Source organism: Lolium perenne, chromosome 5, assembly GCF_019359855.2.
Source record: "Lolium perenne isolate Kyuss_39 chromosome 5, Kyuss_2.0, whole genome shotgun sequence".
Taxonomy (NCBI): Eukaryota; Viridiplantae; Streptophyta; class Magnoliopsida; order Poales; family Poaceae; genus Lolium; species Lolium perenne.
In genome coordinates this window covers 29,329,020-29,346,467 of record NC_067248.2, presented here as the reverse complement: position 1 = coordinate 29,346,467, position 17,448 = coordinate 29,329,020, and the positions used below count along the sequence as shown (strand labels likewise).

The 17,448-nt window shown below is 41.0% G+C and overlaps 2 long non-coding RNA genes across 3 annotated transcripts; both read left to right on the top strand.

Moving 5' to 3' along the window:
- The first annotated feature begins 1,275 nt into the window (after positions 1–1,275).
- On the top strand, positions 1,276–2,625 carry LOC127298671 (uncharacterized). The gene is made up of 3 exons (XR_007850034.2): positions 1,276–1,854; positions 2,017–2,258; positions 2,357–2,625. It is a non-coding gene; the product is annotated as an uncharacterized lncRNA (long non-coding RNA).
- A 4-nt stretch (positions 2,626–2,629) lies between these two features.
- Positions 2,630–3,556, top strand: LOC127298670 (uncharacterized). 2 transcript variants are annotated; one of them, XR_011745904.1, is made up of 4 exons: positions 2,630–2,692; positions 2,925–3,156; positions 3,271–3,324; positions 3,433–3,556. It is a non-coding gene; the product is annotated as an uncharacterized lncRNA (long non-coding RNA). The 2 variants fall into 2 exon arrangements; XR_007850032.2 differs by lacking the exon at positions 2,630–2,692 and having other exon boundaries at positions 2,875–3,156.
- The last annotated feature ends 13,892 nt before the right edge of the window (positions 3,557–17,448 follow it).

Sequence of the window (17,448 nt, the reverse complement as noted above, 5' to 3'; positions counted from 1 at the left end):
TCCTATTCATCCAGTCCGTATGAACCTAACAATTTAAAACAACATATATTCAGAAACGTGGAACATTGTTATCGATAAAAAATAACACTTTCTCTAACCTGGTTGATGAATTGTAGGGAAAACATTTCAGCACTTCTGAAGTAGCCATCTCGCCTTGCCATTATCTTTACGATCACTACACCCAAACTGTATATATCGAACTTAGCTGAGATTAAACCTTCGTTTATGTACTCTGGTGGTATGTAGCCACTGCACGAGAGATCATATATGTTAATGTGTGATACTATTAGGACAATGCAGCATTGGTCGTGCAGAAAATGTAAGTTCACACAAAAATACCGGCTTACAGTGTTTCTTGTTTTTTCTTCTAAGAACAACCTTGACACGCCAAAATCTGCGATTTTTGCTGATATGTTCTCTTCCAACAATACATTGGCTGGATTTAAATAAAAATGATACATAGACAGTTTTAATTTCTCGTGAAGGTATTCCAAGCCCTCACACATCCTCTTTATTATCGCATATCGTGTACGCCAATTATGTTATTAGATTCATCTGCAGAGAAAAAGCCAAGAATCATCTTTAATCTATGTGTTAATTTATTTCTTAACTTATTACCTACCTCCTAGTACAAGTAGAGGACCACACATTATACCCTATATAAAGTTCAATCAATTTAACGCCTCCAGATTTACTTGGCCACTGTTCATGAGCCAATTTCTATGGTTTTCATCCATACATTAAATGCCACGTGCACTTTACTGTATGTTCCAATTGCTGGTTAAATTTATTTTGCTTTTTTTACTGATGGGCAGGTGACCGGTTACCGGCAAGAACGGATCACTGAATTTGCTTCCTGTTTTGTTAAGGCCTCCGTCAAAGCGGCGGAGTCAAAGCGGTGCCCATGATCTTCACAATAGAACATTTGCGGTTGCTTTGTCCCGTGTCTTTTCTTCTCTCTTCCTCCCGACTCCCGAGTGCCTCCCTCCGTGTCCTCCGACCGGCAGCCCGGCAGCCTCTTCTCCCTCTGGCCGTCAGGTCGAGGCCGAGGGCGCCAACATCCTCCACCGCGGCGAGTCCGGCCTCCTTCTTATCTGCGTCGTCGTGTGCTTCGAGATGTTACTTTCGATATGTTACTGCTGAGCCGTCTTCTTCTTGCGATAGGTCCTCCCGCCTCGCCTTCATCGGAAGCCAATGAAGCAGCGATGAACGCGTATGAGAAGAACCTCGAACAGGAGATGGGGGAGGGAGAAGAGGAAAGCCTGGAGCGGAGATGGAGATGGAAGAGGTCAAGAGGACGTCGGCGCCGAGGGGGCGGGCAACATAAGCGCGAGGTGCGCAGCGGAAAGGGGGACTCCGTCCTGGTAAACGCTCACAGCAGGACTGCTGCGGCGGACAGACTGCTGGACCCACACGGGGCGCCGCCTCTCTCCCTAGGGGAGGTCGCCGGTGTCACGATCTCCGCTGCTGCTAGGGTGGGGAGGCGAGCCGCCGCGTGCCACCGCTTGGATGCAACCACTGCCCGCCCCTCATGGCGTTGCGTGTGCGACGACCGAGCGGCAAGGCTGCCGACCCACTACGCCCATGGCCGCTGCGCGGGCCGATGTACTGCTGCGTGCGGCCGGCTCCGCACCCTCCTACCGTCGTTGCGCTCTCCGGCCGCCCCGCAGTCTTTCAGCTCGGCTGATTGATGAGCCGTGATGCCGCCTTCATCCTGTGTGCTATTGCTCGCGGATTGGTCTGCAAGGTCTGATGCTGTGCGTTGAGATCGGCAGTCGGGCTACAACGGCAGGTTGTTGTCAACTACGTTTTGGAGGACGATGTGTTATCTCCTCTAGAATACCACTTCAGAAGGTCAGCTGAAATCTATGTGCACATCTTTTTATTAAAACTTTTCCATACCAAGTTATATTTCTTTCTTACATTATGATCATCAGATATTGTGACGTGTTCTTCCTGTGAGTATGTTCATACTGGGAGCAAATTGATATAATTTTGGCTTAATTTGTGTTGTAGAATGTAGAGACCTTCTCTGGAAAATGGAGGACGAATTCGACCTTCTTTTCATATTTCCTCGGTGTTATAGGATTTTCATCGCTCATCATTTGATTGTTCAGGTATTTTATCTCCTTTTCTTTATATTTCGATTGAACATGTTTCTCTTCCTTTCATATTATTATGAATGAGAAGGGGAAAAACTTCAGAAAATGCTTGCCTGCATAAGATGGTCAGCCTGATCAAAGTTGAAACAACACTTGGTATGGCTCCATTGGTGGACCTGCTGATTAATGGTAGTTCGCACTAAATCATGGTTGATATGCAGACACTGAATTGATGTGCATCCATGTATCTACAGAATAAGAAGATTCCAGCAGTGTTTTGTGAGGTGTGGCATTTCGGTGAGTCTCTCTTCTTCCTACATGCCTTCCTCTTCTAGCCCAGCCGACAGGTGCGCTCGGTCAGCTTCTTTGATAGATCCCAACATTTTATTTTTATCCTCTGTCAACCTAGATTTTGTCGCCTACCATGCTGCGTTGTTCGCTTGTGTGGTCTTCATCAATTCTAAAAGTGGTGGCCAGCTAAGAAGTTGTCTGATAAAATCATAACGTGAACTTCTCAATGAAGCACAGTGCATCCCCTTAACCATATGACCACTTTAATCTAATATTTGATGACGGCTTACTTCTTACAGGTCTTTTCGTAAGCTTTTTTACATGATCTTTTCTCCCAATATTATTGTCACATTTATATGCACAATGAACTGATACACATACCCTTTTCATCCAAGTGTAGATGTTGGTACCAGAAACATGCTGTTTAGCGTGTACAATTTTTTGATGATTTCAAACATGTTTCTTGGGTTCAAATTTTCAGCACCATTTTCTGACAAAAAAACATTTCTACAACAATTCGATTATCAATAGGCTGAGCTGAGCTTTGGTGAACTGCACGTGTAGAGAGCGATGAGGAGATATGGAGGATCAAACTTGGACCTAAACCCACGAGGTCTATATAGAGGAAAGAAACAGATAAAAGCTCCCGAGCCAAGTTGGTTCAGTCCTTCCATTCTTACTGTGTTGAGTAGTTTCTTGGGAAATAACCACGCCGCACTATTTGTAGCAGACAGTTTCATTATCGTTAGGCTGTTTTGAACAGGTACGTGAGAATATATAGAGGCTGATTCGGTAATGTCTGATGGGATGGGTAGAATATATTGTTGAGAACTATGATTAACCATAACTTAACAGTAATATATTTGCTGGTTTTTAGTTTGCTCGAACTGAATGACAATGGACATGCCTACCTTGAGAACGATTTTTGGAGGTAACGTTGATCTGTTCCTACCATGTTTCCTCTTGAAATAGTCAATTTAACTGATCATAAAAACAACAACTACAGCATGATGTATGCATTTGCTTTAATATTTTGCAGGAAGTAAAACACTGGATCTTGGCATATTTAGAAGGCTAGCTTCCCTATTTGCATCTTTCATGTACTGAATATTTCATAGCAGTCACATACTGAACATTTTGTATTCCAAACTCTGAACTAACCGGCACCACTTCTCTAGCATTAGCATTAGCATCAGACAGCAGCACAGAAACCCTGACAGACCCAGAAAAATCTGTTGTACTCTATTCACCTGAAGAAATGACAAATGCACTAGAGGATAGCAAAGCTTGAGGAACCATGCCGGCCAGACGACAGCTGCCTCAGCTGCCTCGAATGAAGAGTAAGTGAAAATTACAGAGTTACTATTACTCGGATTTTCTAGAAATAAAATTTGCCCAGTATACAATTTCTACATAAACGCGTCTACTAAACAATAATTTTCTCTTTTGAAGATGTCAGCTCCACGACTGAAAAAAGAAGAGAAAGGCCAAGGCATCAGCTACTACAGCAACCAGATCAACAAAGAACTTTTAGCACTTCGAGGTAAGAACTAAATTTAACCACAAGTTGAACACATCAAATATCATTATTGCAAAACATGCTAGCTTTACCTTTCGGTTTATTCTCGCAGCAGCAGCGAAGATCTGTCTACAAAAACAGATCAATTCAGCTTGAGAACCCAAAGCAAAAAAGTAGTACTGTCAACCTACCTACCTACCGTACTAGGCAGCAAGTGCTTCCGAGGTAATGTTTGCTAGAGTTGACCACTCTGGATGTTATGTACTACTATAGTATTATGAACCTAATTACTGTCTCAGCTAGAAAGAGCCTTTGGCATGTCCCGACACTGGGCATCTGCTGCTTATTAAAGATACCCAATCCACTGCTTGTGAGTCATCTTGCTTATCAGAGTTTAACATCATAGTCTCGACAAGAAAAATAATCTGCTCTACCACACGTCTGAAACATTATTCTTCAGATACATAGCTTTGTAGACTATCAAAAACACTCTCCAGAGAGGATAACACTAACAATTTTTAACAACATATTAGCACAACGGGCGCGGCGGCAATGCTTCCTAGTTATACTCAAAGCAAAGCGCAATCTTAGTATTGTCAGCAAAAACCATCCTTCCATTGTACGGTAGACATTCTTTCTTAGTTTCATGGCAATATCCAACTAACCGAACAACATTTTTGTGGTGAAGACTTGCAAGGTTTTGATACTCCTTCTCAAATTACTCAGCTGCAAGGTCTAGACCGTCTTTAAGCACCTTCACAACAATCTTTTCTCCATCTTTATCCTCTCCCTATATAACATCTCACATACATTGTTCAGTTTTCTAAATATAGCAGCATATGCAACATCTGTATAGCAGATGTTGGTACATATATAATCTTGCTTGAATATGCAGCAACCGATATACTTTGGTGATGTACAATTTGTTTTTTATAAAGAAAATATATTAATATCGAGAGATACCAATTACACCCAGCCTCTGCAACAATGCAATATCGTAACGTCAATACGGGTGCACACAACCAAAAGTAAAAAAAAAACTAAGAAATACAAAATCCCACTACAGTAGCAGCAGTAGACCAAGTATGCAATAAGATGCCATTATAACAATAGAAGTAGAGACCTTAAACCGTACCAGGTCAACAGCGCCATATGCACCCCCACAAAGTCTCCATTGTCTGGAGGAATCATTTATAATTTTTTCTAACAAATGGAACGAGATAGGCTTTGGTGTGCCCCCCTTTGGTGCGCCAGGTGTGTTGCCCATGTTACTAGTTTACTTTTCTGGAAGAAAAATGAAAAGAAAGTTGGTACCTGAAATAACATAAATGTTTACATTATAGATAGAATATGTTAACAAAAAATGACCCCATTTTGAAAAGAGAAACAATGGCCAAAGGCAGATACAAGCAGGTGGAGGAACTAGACGGGTGAAAATTTGAGCACACAGAGCACAGAGTATTAGTTGAGCATGTTATAAAAGCGACAAGCAAATAACGAAGAACGAAACAAGAACACACGCAGGGGACACAAGATTTAACGTGGAAAACCCCTTCCAACACAGAAGGGGAAAAAACCACGGGCGCCAGCCAGCAAAACTTCACTATATTGGGAGGTGTTTACAAACGCCGTGGGCTATCTTATAATCTGATTAACCCTAGCCGGCGGCTTACAAGATGTATATATACGATTCGGCCCAAGCCTCCGGCGACGGCCCTCGCTCCGCTCGTCAGAAGTTAGCCTCCCTTTAGTATATGAATTTGGATCACAATACAACAAACTCCACCTTAAGACAAATTCCATCTTGTAGCATGAACTTCAACAATCTCCTGAACATCAAAGGAAAAACACTTGCTGGCGCCAACAGCCACTTGGGCTAAACAGTTATACCAACCAAGCTCGAGCAAAGCTCAAACTTGGAAACAGGAACTGGCTTTGTCATCATATCAGCAGGATTATCATGAGTACTTATCTTGCATACCTTCAGTTTACCTTGAGCAACAATGTCGCGAATATAATGATACTTGATATCAATGTGCTTTGTCCTCTCATGGAACATTTGATCTTTAGTAAGGTGTATTGCACTTTGACTATCAGAAAACAAGTTAATGCAAGAATCATCTCCACAAAGCTCAGCATACAAACCTTTCAACCAAACCGACTCTTTGCCAGCTTCATTAATCGCTATATATTCTGCTTCGGTCGTAGATTGGGCAACAACAGATTGTAACGTTGCCTTCCAACTCACAGCACATCCACCAACAGTGAACACATAACCTGTGAGGGATCTTCTCTTATCCAAATCAGCAGCAAAATCTGAATCCACATAGCCTACGAGTCCCTCACCGGTCTTGCCAAACTTTAAGCAAGCTTTGGATGTGCCACGAAGGTACCTGAAAATCCACTGAACGGCTTTCCAATGTTCTTTACCAGGATCAGCAAGGTATCGACTGACCAAACTCATAGCATATGATAAATCAGGACGAGAACAAACCATGGCATACATCAAGGAACCAACAGCACTAGAATATGGAACTCGAGACATGTACTCAATATCTTCATCAGTACTAGGATATTGCAATGCTGACAATTTGAAGTGAGAAGCAATTGGTGTACTAATTGACTTTGCATCATGCATATTAAAACGATGAAGAACTTTCTGAATGTAATTTTGCTGACTAAGAAATAACACACTAGATTTTCTGTCTCTTGTAATTTCCATACCTAGTATTTTCTTAGCAGCACCAAGATCCTTCAACTCAAACTCACTACTTAACTGTGACTTTAAAGTAGTGATCTCTTTCTTGCTTTTGGCAGCAATCAACATATCATCAACATATAATAGCAAGTATATTGGCGATCCATTAACAAACTTGATATAAACACAACTATCATACTTAGATCTCTTAAACTCATGTGCAAGCATAAATGAATCAATCCTTTTATACCATTGTCTTGGAGACTGTTTCAGACCATAAAGAGACCTCTTCAACTTGCAAACAAGATCCTCCTTACCAGGCACAACAAAACCTTCAGGTTGGTCCATGTATATCTCCTCCTCAAGCTCACCATGCAGAAAAGCAGTCTTTACATCTAGCTGCTCAAGCTCAAGATCATGCATAGCCAAAATACCAAAGAATGCACGAATGGAACTATGCTTCACAACCGGAGAGAATACATCATTATAATCAATACCTGGAATTTGGCTGAAACCTTTTGCTACCAACCTTGCCTTAAACCTCGGAGGCTCATTAGGAGACAAACCTTCCTTTCTTTTAAATATCCACTTACAGCGGACAGCCTTCTTTTGTTTAGGCAAGGGCACAACATCCCATGTGCCATTCTTGTCAAGTGACTGCATCTCCTCTTGCATAGCAGAAATCCACTTCACGCGGTCAACGGATGCAACGGCCTCAGTATATGTAGCAGGTTCAGTATCATGATCCACCTGTTCAGCACAACTCAAAGCATGATGAACTAGATTACATTCTTCAATTAAACGAGGACGTGGACCTTTGTTACGCCTCGGTCTATCAGCAGCAATGGAACCATTTGTTTGCTGCAAAACAGGTGGTGAGTGATGAACAACAGTGTTATCATTTTCAGCAACATCATTTTCTTTCTCCTCCACGTTCTCCACCTGCACGCTGATCCTCTGTTGCTCATCATCAGAACTATCAGAAAAATCAGCAGCATCAGTAACATATGTAGATGAACTCTTATAAAAAATGACAGCCTCATTAAGGACTACATTCCTGCTATGCAAAACTTTCTTAGTTTCAGGATTCCATAACTTGTATGCCTTAACTCCTGAACCATAACCAAGAAACACACACTTAATAGCCCTAGGCTCTAGCTTTCCATTATCAACATGAGCATAAGCAGTGCAACCAAAAACTCTCAACTGTGAATAATCAGCAGGTGAACCAGACCGTACCTCAATAGGAGTTTTCTTATCAAGCGGAATACAAGGTGACCTGTTTATCAAGTAACAAGCGGTGGAGGCTGCTTCAGCCCAGAAACGTCTATGCATACCAGCATTGGACAACATGCAGCGAGCCTTGGAGATGATGGTTCTGTTCATCCTCTCCGCCACACCATTCTGCTGAGGAGTATATGGGATGGTGTGGTGCCTGACAATGCCTTCGTCGCTGCAATAATCATTGAAAACAGTAGAACAAAACTCCATGCCATTGTCAGTACGAAGCAATTTAACTTTCTTTTCTGTTTGCTTCTCTACCATAACTTTCCACTTTCTAAAAGCATCAAACACATCAGATTTATGTTTCAGAAAGAAAGGCCACACTTTTCTGGAGTAATCATCTATGATAGTAAGCATGTAATTTGCACCACCAAGAGAAGTCTTGCGGGAAGGTCCCCACACATCAGCATGTACATAATCTAAAATCCCTTTAGTGATATGAACGGAAGTATTGAATTTAACTCTTTTATGCTTACCAAAAACGCAGTGCTCACAGAACTCAAACTTACTCAAATTGCAGCCATCTAGCAGTTCTCTCCTATGCAATTCTGCCATACCATGTTCACTCATATGTCCAAGACGCATATGCCACAGATTAGTTTTACCAGGTTCATCAGGAATAACAGCAGCAGCAATACCAGACAAAGTGCTACCTCTAAGAACATATAACTTTGCAGAATTCATATCACCAATCATGTGAACGAGAGAACCTTTTGATACCTTCAGAACTCCGCGAGAACCGGGGTGTTTGTACCCATCAACATCAAGGGTACTGAGAGAGATCAAATTTCTGGCCATGCCAGGTATGTGTCTCACATCTGTCAGAGTGCGTGTCATGCCATCATGCATCTTGATCTGAACGGAGCCAATGCCCACGATCTCACGTGGGTTGTTATCTCCCATACGCACAACATCTCCACTTTGCACAAACTCATAAGAACTGAACCAGTCTTTGTTACAGCAAATATGAAACGAACAGGCAGAATCAAGGATCCACTCATCATTACCAGAAACACAACCAGCAAACACAACTAGGCAATCGCCATCAGAATTATCACTGGAAACAACGGCAGCCTTACCATCACCCTCAGATTTGTTTTTCGGTTGGTAAGTACCGTTTCTTTTCTCTTTGTTCTGCAACTTCCAGCAATCATCAATATTGTGGCTAGTTTTCTTACAATACTTGCAGAACTTACCATCTCGTCCCTTGGACTTTGAGCGACCTCTGTCGGTCTTGCTCTTATCTATGTTGTAGTTGTTGTAGTTGTTGTTTCTGTTCTCGGTCCTGCCTCGGACCTGCAGTGCTTCTGCCTTAGATGACGAACCCTCTGCCTGCACCATAGATTTCATCTTTTCCCTCTGCTGGAGGGCCTCATAAACTTCGGCAAGGGTTAGTTCATCACGACTGTATAATAAGGTGTCTCGAAAATTCGCAAAAGAATTAGGCAATGAGACTAACAGTATAAGAGCGAGATCCTCATCATCATATTTTACCTCCATGGACAGCAAATCAGAAACGATCTCTCTAAAGATCGATAGGTGATTCATCATTGACGCACCTTCTTGCAGCTTGTGCGAGAACAACTTCATCTTCACATGCATCTTACTGGTTAGATCTTTGGACATGCAGATCGTTTCCAGTTTCAACCACAGCGCCGCTGCGGATTTCTCAGCCAGCACTTCCTGCAAGATATTGTTGGATAGATGAAGCTGAATTAATGAAAAAGCCTTACGTTCTTTCCTCTTTTCTTCATCGGTCCAGATCTTGGCATCTTTCTTGCCAAAACCATCAAGAACTTCATCCAGATCAGAAGATTGGGTAAGTATCGCCCTCATCTTCACTTGCAACAGAGAAAATCTTGTGGTATAATCCAGCTGCGGTAGATCGAACTTCAAGGAAGATATGTCGCAAAACCCTAGATTGAAAACACGGGCTCTGATACCACTTGTTATAAAAGCGACAAGCAAATAACGAAGAACGAAACAAGAACACACGTAGGGGACACAAGATTTAACGTGGAAAACCCCTTCCAACACAGAAGGGGAAAAAAACCACTGGCGCCAGCCAGCAAAACTTCACTATATCGGGAGGTGTTTACAAACACCGTGGGCTATCTTATAATCTGATTAACCCTAGCCGGCGGCTTACAAGATGTATATATACGCTTCGGCCCAAGCCTCCGGCGACGGGCCTCGCTCCACTCGTCAGAAGTTAGCCTCCCTTTAGTATATGAATTTGGATCACAATACAACAGAGCATAAATTGGCTATATGGTAGTCCACTTTCCCAAAATATAACAGGTGCAGAAAAAACAAAATACATTATAAGAGCCAGCTTGGAATGCTCGATTTTCTTTTCTTTTTTTGGGTGAGCAGCAGCTCCTTATGCATTCTAGTTGGGGAAAAGATCCCAAGCTCACACACCAATACGACCAATGGTAAGATCTACCAACTCGATATTCACATCAATCTCGGTAGAGACAGTTTGGTTCCGGCAGAAACCTTAAAAACAAAAATCCCTATTTACTTGAAAAACTAGAAAGAATCTGGGAGGATGAGAAAAGCATGGATCTAAACAGCTTGTAGACAGGAGATCGATGGCAAGAGAGAGAACCTGGAGGGGGCACGTCAACGTCCTTGGAAACAGAATGAGAACGCACTATCTCTGTCTTGGGCTAATAAGGAATCCAGCTTTGTGAGTCGTGACACGGCCGGTTGTTGAGTTGGAAACCGGATTAATTACATCATAGTTGACTAAAGCAAAGTTTACATAGTTGACTAAAGCTAAGTTTATTTACACCTTGTACTACGCAGCATACTCCCTCTATTCCAAAATAGGATACCTATAATATTTAGATAAATTTAAAGTTCTCAAAGTTTGACCAACTATATAGAAAAAATGTTAACATTTATGACCCTAAATTAATATTATTAGAACATCATGAAATATATATTCATATTATGTGCATTTAAAATTGTAAATGCACTTATTTTTTGTATATAGTTGCTCAAATTTTAAATTTAAAAAATTTAAGTTTAACTTAAAAGGAGGGAGTACTGAAGTGTCACTTGTTGTTGTAGGAAGCTCTCTTTATACCTGTACTCTCTGCAATCTTGCAGATGAAACAACCAATCACAACTTTCTCACCTGTCCATTCTACGTTGGGATATTCGCCTTTTTGCCTTGTCAAATTCCACATTTGCAACCATACTATATTAGAGCATTCAGTGATATCCCGATCAGCAATGTTGAGTAATCAATCAGTCATTTTGGGGAGGGCTGAGAACTGGAAATCTTATTTTTTTCGATAAGACGCGTTTTATTACTCAAAAAACTTAAGCATTACATCCAGCATCTGCACAACTAGGATGCACACAAACGTTCAAGAGTCTAGTATCAAAAAAAAAAAGAGAAACAAAAATGATAGGAAAAAGCCAGCTGTAAAGCTCCGTTGGCTTCAATCCTCCGACTATGCAGCCACCCATGTTGGAAAATAAACTATGTAGCTGTGTTCTCCAACCGTGTAGACACATCTATATAGAGGTCGCCGATCCTCCAAGCGCTGAAGTGGTGACTATGAACGGAGCAAAGTTGTACACCGGTAAATGACCTGCATGATAGATGAATTTTTATCATTAAAACCTTATCATTTCTACATAGTCAAAACGACCATGCTACGCAATCGCCCCACTCCGATAATCGTTTTGTACCTAGAATCCACCCTATTTAGCCATTTGCCAAAAATGTTTGCAGTGCTATGAGGTGTACGAGGTGGGTATAAGGTAGAACATATCTGAATGATTGACCATATAGATATAGCAACCCGGCAATTAAAGAAAAGGTGTTTTATTGTCTCTTGTTCATGAAAGAACACACATTTCGTACAACCTTGCATTTTACAAGGTTATCTTTAGTAATAATCACACCTCGGCGAAGATACCATGCAAAGACTTTTGTTTTAAGAGGTATCTTCATCTTTCAGATGGTACCGGTTGGGTTGGTATACATAACGCTTTGTACATGGAGCTAACCGATAATGCACCGTTCTTGGTGAGACTTCAACGGAATTCATCAGTCCCCTGAACTAACTGGATTGAATCTAACCACTGAAGTAGTTCATTCCAAGCATCTAGTCAGGGACCAATAAGATCACGTCTAAACGGCATAAAGGGAGGGGAGACTCCATCACCTTCTGCAAGGTATCCTCTTTATGGCGAACTATAATGTACAAAGCTGGATAATATTCACGAAGAGTGGTTGGTCCCAACCATCTATCCTCCTAGAACCGTATCTCCGCCCCGTTCTTAATGGAGAAAGAACCAAATGGGAAAAGGTGCTTTTTAGTTGCCATGATGCCAGCCCAAAAGTGTGAATCACCTGGTTTCCAAAGAACCTGAGAGATCTCCTTTGAGCCAACATACTTTTTCCGCAGTAGTTGTTGCCAAACACCATCCTCCATTAACAACCTGGCTAGCCATTTACCAAGCAAGGTCATGTTTTTGAACTTCAAGATCATGAACACCAAGTCTGCCTTAATCTTTTGGACAACATAGAACACTCCATTTTGTTAACCGGTACTTATTTTTCACTATCCTCTTGCCAAAGAATCTTGATAGGAAATAGTCCAATATATGCAAGACTCCTTTCGGTAACTGGAAGAAAGAAATCATATACATTACCATATTTGTAATTACTAAATTTATGAGAACTAATCTTCTTATAAGGGATAGTAATTTTCCTTTCCAACTAGTAAGACATTTTTGAAGTATTTCTTCAACAATTTTCCATTCGACCAACGTGAGTCTCCGATAGTGAATCGGAATACCAAGATAGCTGATTGGAAAACAACCAATCCCAGAGCCGAATAATTCAGCGTACAGGTTGGCTTCATCTTTGGCTTCACCGAAGCAAAACAATTCACTTTTATAGAAATTAATCTTAAGACCCGAAAACTGCTCGAATGCTGAAAGAACTAATTTCTGATTACGTGCATTTTCCAAGTCATGATCCATAAATAGAATTGTGTCATCGGCATACTTAAGGATGGATAATCCCCCATCGACCAAATAGGGAACTACACCTTCAATTTGGCAATCGACCTTAGCGCGCTCTATTATAATTGCAAGCATATCCGCCACAATGTTAAATAGCATTAGAGATAGGGGATCACCTTGCCTCTACCCTTTTCTGGTCTGGAAGTATTTGCCAATGTCATCATTGACCTTAATGGCAACACTACCACCAAAAACAAAGTTATTAATAAGAGCGCACCAGTCCTTAGAAAAACCTTTCATCTTGAGTGTTTGCTAATGAAAGGGCCACTTAACTTTATCATAGGCTTTTTCAAAGTCGATTTTGAGTATGCCCCCATTCAAATTTTTGCGATGCATCTCATGGATTATCTCATGCAAGATGACCACCCCATCTAGGATGTTTCTACCTTGCATAAAAGCAGTCTGAGAAGGGTGCACCACTTGATCTGCCACTGAATAAAGTCGAATAGTAGCAACTTTTGTGAATATTTTGAAACAAACATTTAGAAGACATATCGGTCTGTATTGCTGAATCCGTTTCACACAATTAACTTTTGGTAGAAGAATAATTTCACCAAAATTTATACGGAACAGATCCAGATGCTGCTCATGGAGTTCAGCAAATAGATGTAATAAGTCGGACTTGACAATATCCCAAAAGGTCTGGTAGAATTCAGCCGGGAAACCATCCGGACATGGCGCCTTACTGTGCTCCATCTGGAAAACCGCTTTTCTTATTTCCTCCTCGAAATACGGGGGGTTAGAATGGCGTTTTCTTCTAGAGACACTTGGGGGATATCATTTTTTTTTAAACCTTTTATACTGCAGGGGAAGCCCCCGCAGCCCTTTATTAATCAAAACTCATAGTACACAATATATACAAGGCATGTACAAAACGAACTTACAAGAGTGAACTAATCCATGATAACAAGGAGTCAGCAATAGAACCCTTCACCCTATGCTTGAACATGGTCATATCCAACACAAAGCCAGCTTTCCATCCTTTAAAGGAGTGTATCTTGTGCTAAAAAATCTTATTGTTTCTTTATTTCCATATATTCCAACAAGCCAGAATAACCACCTCAGTAAAGTAGGGACCTTTCAAACTTTTCTTTGCAAAAGGCAAGCTCTGTGCCACGGAATAATCCCTCCACTCAATCTGTAGATACTTCCAGATTCTGGAACTAAACTAACAAGTGAAGAACAAATGTTTCCAATCCTCTAGCACATGCCGGTGACACAAAACACAATCAATATCATCATATACCTTCCATTGCCTCTGAATGATCATGTCCTTTGTGTTAATCATGTCATAAATAATCAACCATTCAAAGAACATGTGATTGGAAATACACTTGGACTGCCAAACCATCTTGGAAGGAATGTGATTCTGTAGAGAGTTGAATTGCTGCTTGTAAAAGGAACTTGAGGAATAGATTCCTTTATTAAACTAATAAACCAAGCTATCACTATCCTCTGTCAGATCTGCACTAGTCAACAAATCTTGTAATGCATTATACTCAGTATTAGCTTCAACACAGAGGGGTAAATGAAAAGCCTCATGAATAGCTATCAGACTGAGAAATTCCTTAACATAAATTAATTTGTCCTTAGCATAGGAATAAAGATGGGGATACATTGTAGACAACAGATCCTTATGCCACTTATCATCCAAGAATAAAACAATTGATCTAGAGACCACCTTACATACAGTCAAAGATCTCCATGTGTCAACCAAACCAAACACACCTCTCCACCAAAAGGACCCACACATAGTGACAGCATGGGGAACTGTATCATGATAATGAGCATCTCTAACCAGCTTAACCCAGGGTACATCAGCATTATTATAAAACTTATCTAGGTGTTTTAAAAGCAATGTCTTGTTGTGAAGATGCAGATTAATAATACCCAAACCTCCCTTATCATTTGGCTTACGGATCATGCTCCACGCAGCAAGGGAATTAACCCTTTCCTTGTTTTTATCTTTCCTCCATAAAAACCTTCTTCTGTATTCAGGAGACGAAAAAGTGATTTTGATCACTCCTTCATAAGAAAGTTCTTCCCTCGAAGATTCGATAAATTTGAGTTTATCCCTCTATGGGTGCCTCGGGGGGGGGGGGGGGGGGGGGTCATGATTATATGGAATAGCTCAATTTTTACTGGACATGTCTTGCACCGTGAGAGATTTGCTTTGTCTATTCAATTCACATCAACTCAACTGAACAAAACTTGGACTCTTGCGAATGTCTATGGGACTTGTACTGCGCCAGGTAGACAATTGTTTTTGGATTGGTTAAAAAACTTGGAGATATCCCTAGACAGCCTTTGGTTATTTCTTGGAGACTTTAACCTCATGCGATCAGAAGAAAATCAAAATAACCAGGTGGAAACTATAATGAAATGATGCAGTTTAATGAAATGATTAGCCAGCAAGCATTAGTTGAACTTCCTTTAAAAGGACAGCAATTCACCTCGAGCAATATGCAGCAACAACCTCTTCTAGAGCAACTAGATTAGTTCTTCACATCTACTAAATGGACTATTGTTTTCCCCAATATTGCAGTCAAGACACTTGCTAAAACTATATCTGATCATGCACCATGTCTTGTGTCTATTGAAACTTCTATTCCTAGAAGTAAACTTTTCAGATTTGAAAATTATTGGCCTCTCCATCCAGGCTTCAAGGAAACTGTTAAAAGTTTATGGGAAAAACTAGTCCGGGCTAGCAATAGTGCCACCCTCATTTCTGCAAAGCTATAAAAATGTAAGACGTCGGCTAAAACATTGGAGTAGGGGCATTTCAAAACTGAAACTTATGATTGAGAATAGCAATACGATCTTGCTTCAACTTGATAGTCTGGAAGAGAAGAGACCGGTTTTTATTCAAGAACAGAATTTCAGAGTTATACTCAAAAGGCACATTAATAGAATGTTGGACTACCAAAATAAATACTGGAAAAGGTGTACTTATCGTTGGGCACAGGTTGGTGATGAGAATACCAAGTACTTTCATGCTTGTGCTACTGAAAGATTCAGACATAACTCCATTCTTTCTATTACTTTGGAGGATGGAAGAAGAACAGAGAGTCATGAAGGGAAAGCTGTTGGTTTTCTTAATTCTTTCAAGAGTGGAATGGGGGTCTCCAATACCCCGGACATTTGCTTTGATCTTGCAGCGTTATTTCAGAGAGTAGAGGGACTGGAAGAGGTGTCATTCCATTCACAAAGGAAGAATCCGTATGGTTTTAATGGCATGTTCTTAAAGGTGTGTTGGGATATTTTAGCCCCTGACTTCTATAAGCTTTGTGATGATTTTTGGGAAGGAAAGATCAGCCTGCATTGTTTAAATAGTTCATTCATCACTTTGGTCCCTAAAAAGCTCACACCTGAATCAGTCAATGATTACAGACCAATCTCACTTTTGAATTATGTGTTGAAAGTTTTGACAAAGATAATTGCTATGAGGTTGCAGAAATGGACTTTGAAGGTAGTACATAGAAATCAGTGTGGGTTTATGTCAACACCCGGATTTTCAAGTCCAGATGCCCTATTATATCATACATCGCAATCCCAGGAAGATTGTTTTTGCGAGACATAATAGTAAGTAGTTCAGAGTCATCATTTATTACAACACATACTTGTCTTACAACCACGGATCACATGATCCAATATTACACGAATATATTGTTCAACAGCACACATAAGTAGCGGAAGCGTAGTAGTAGTGGACTATCTGTTCCACAGGCAACGCTTGACGTTGGGAGACGAGCCTAGTTATCGTAGACCTCCTGTTGTCCGTCCTCCGGATACTGTTGCTCCTCCTCAAAGTCTGGCATTTGAATAGCCAGGGCAAAGCCATGAGTACTTTAAAGTACTCGCAAACTAATACTAACATAAATGAGTAAGTGTTGCATCTAGGGGTCTTAAGCTCTAGGTGTATTTGCGGAAAGCCAAGTTTAGTTCATTAAAACCTCAGTAAAGACTTATCATTTGCTAGACTAACTCAGTTGGGAACATTAGTGTCATTCCCCCAACTCATTAGGTTTCACCAGTATCACCTTTCAATACACCACTTCTTTTTAAGATCAAAACATATCAAAGATGACGGAGATAGTATGGCCTTTCCAATCGTCCGTAACCGTGGACACGGCTATTCGAATAGGTTTAACACTCTGCAGAGGTTGTACTCTTGTGCCACAACTTTTGATTACATCCGTCGAGAATAACCTCGAATCATCGTAACTCAGTACGCGGATCATCAACCATAACCTTTCACTTATATATACTAGTATAGGCACCTCTCCCCATGAGCTTGGCCTCCCGGTGAAAACCAACTGTTAACCCGGGAACTGCACAGGGCTTGGGTCGTACATTCACCTCCTATTCACATCATTTCTCATATACGGAGGCAGCCTCGGCGTAACCCCTATGATGTGTGTTTAGAGGGAACCCATACTAAAGTACACAAGCTTCTAGTTAAGCCCTACCCATAATCAGGTATTGTGGGGGTACTTGTA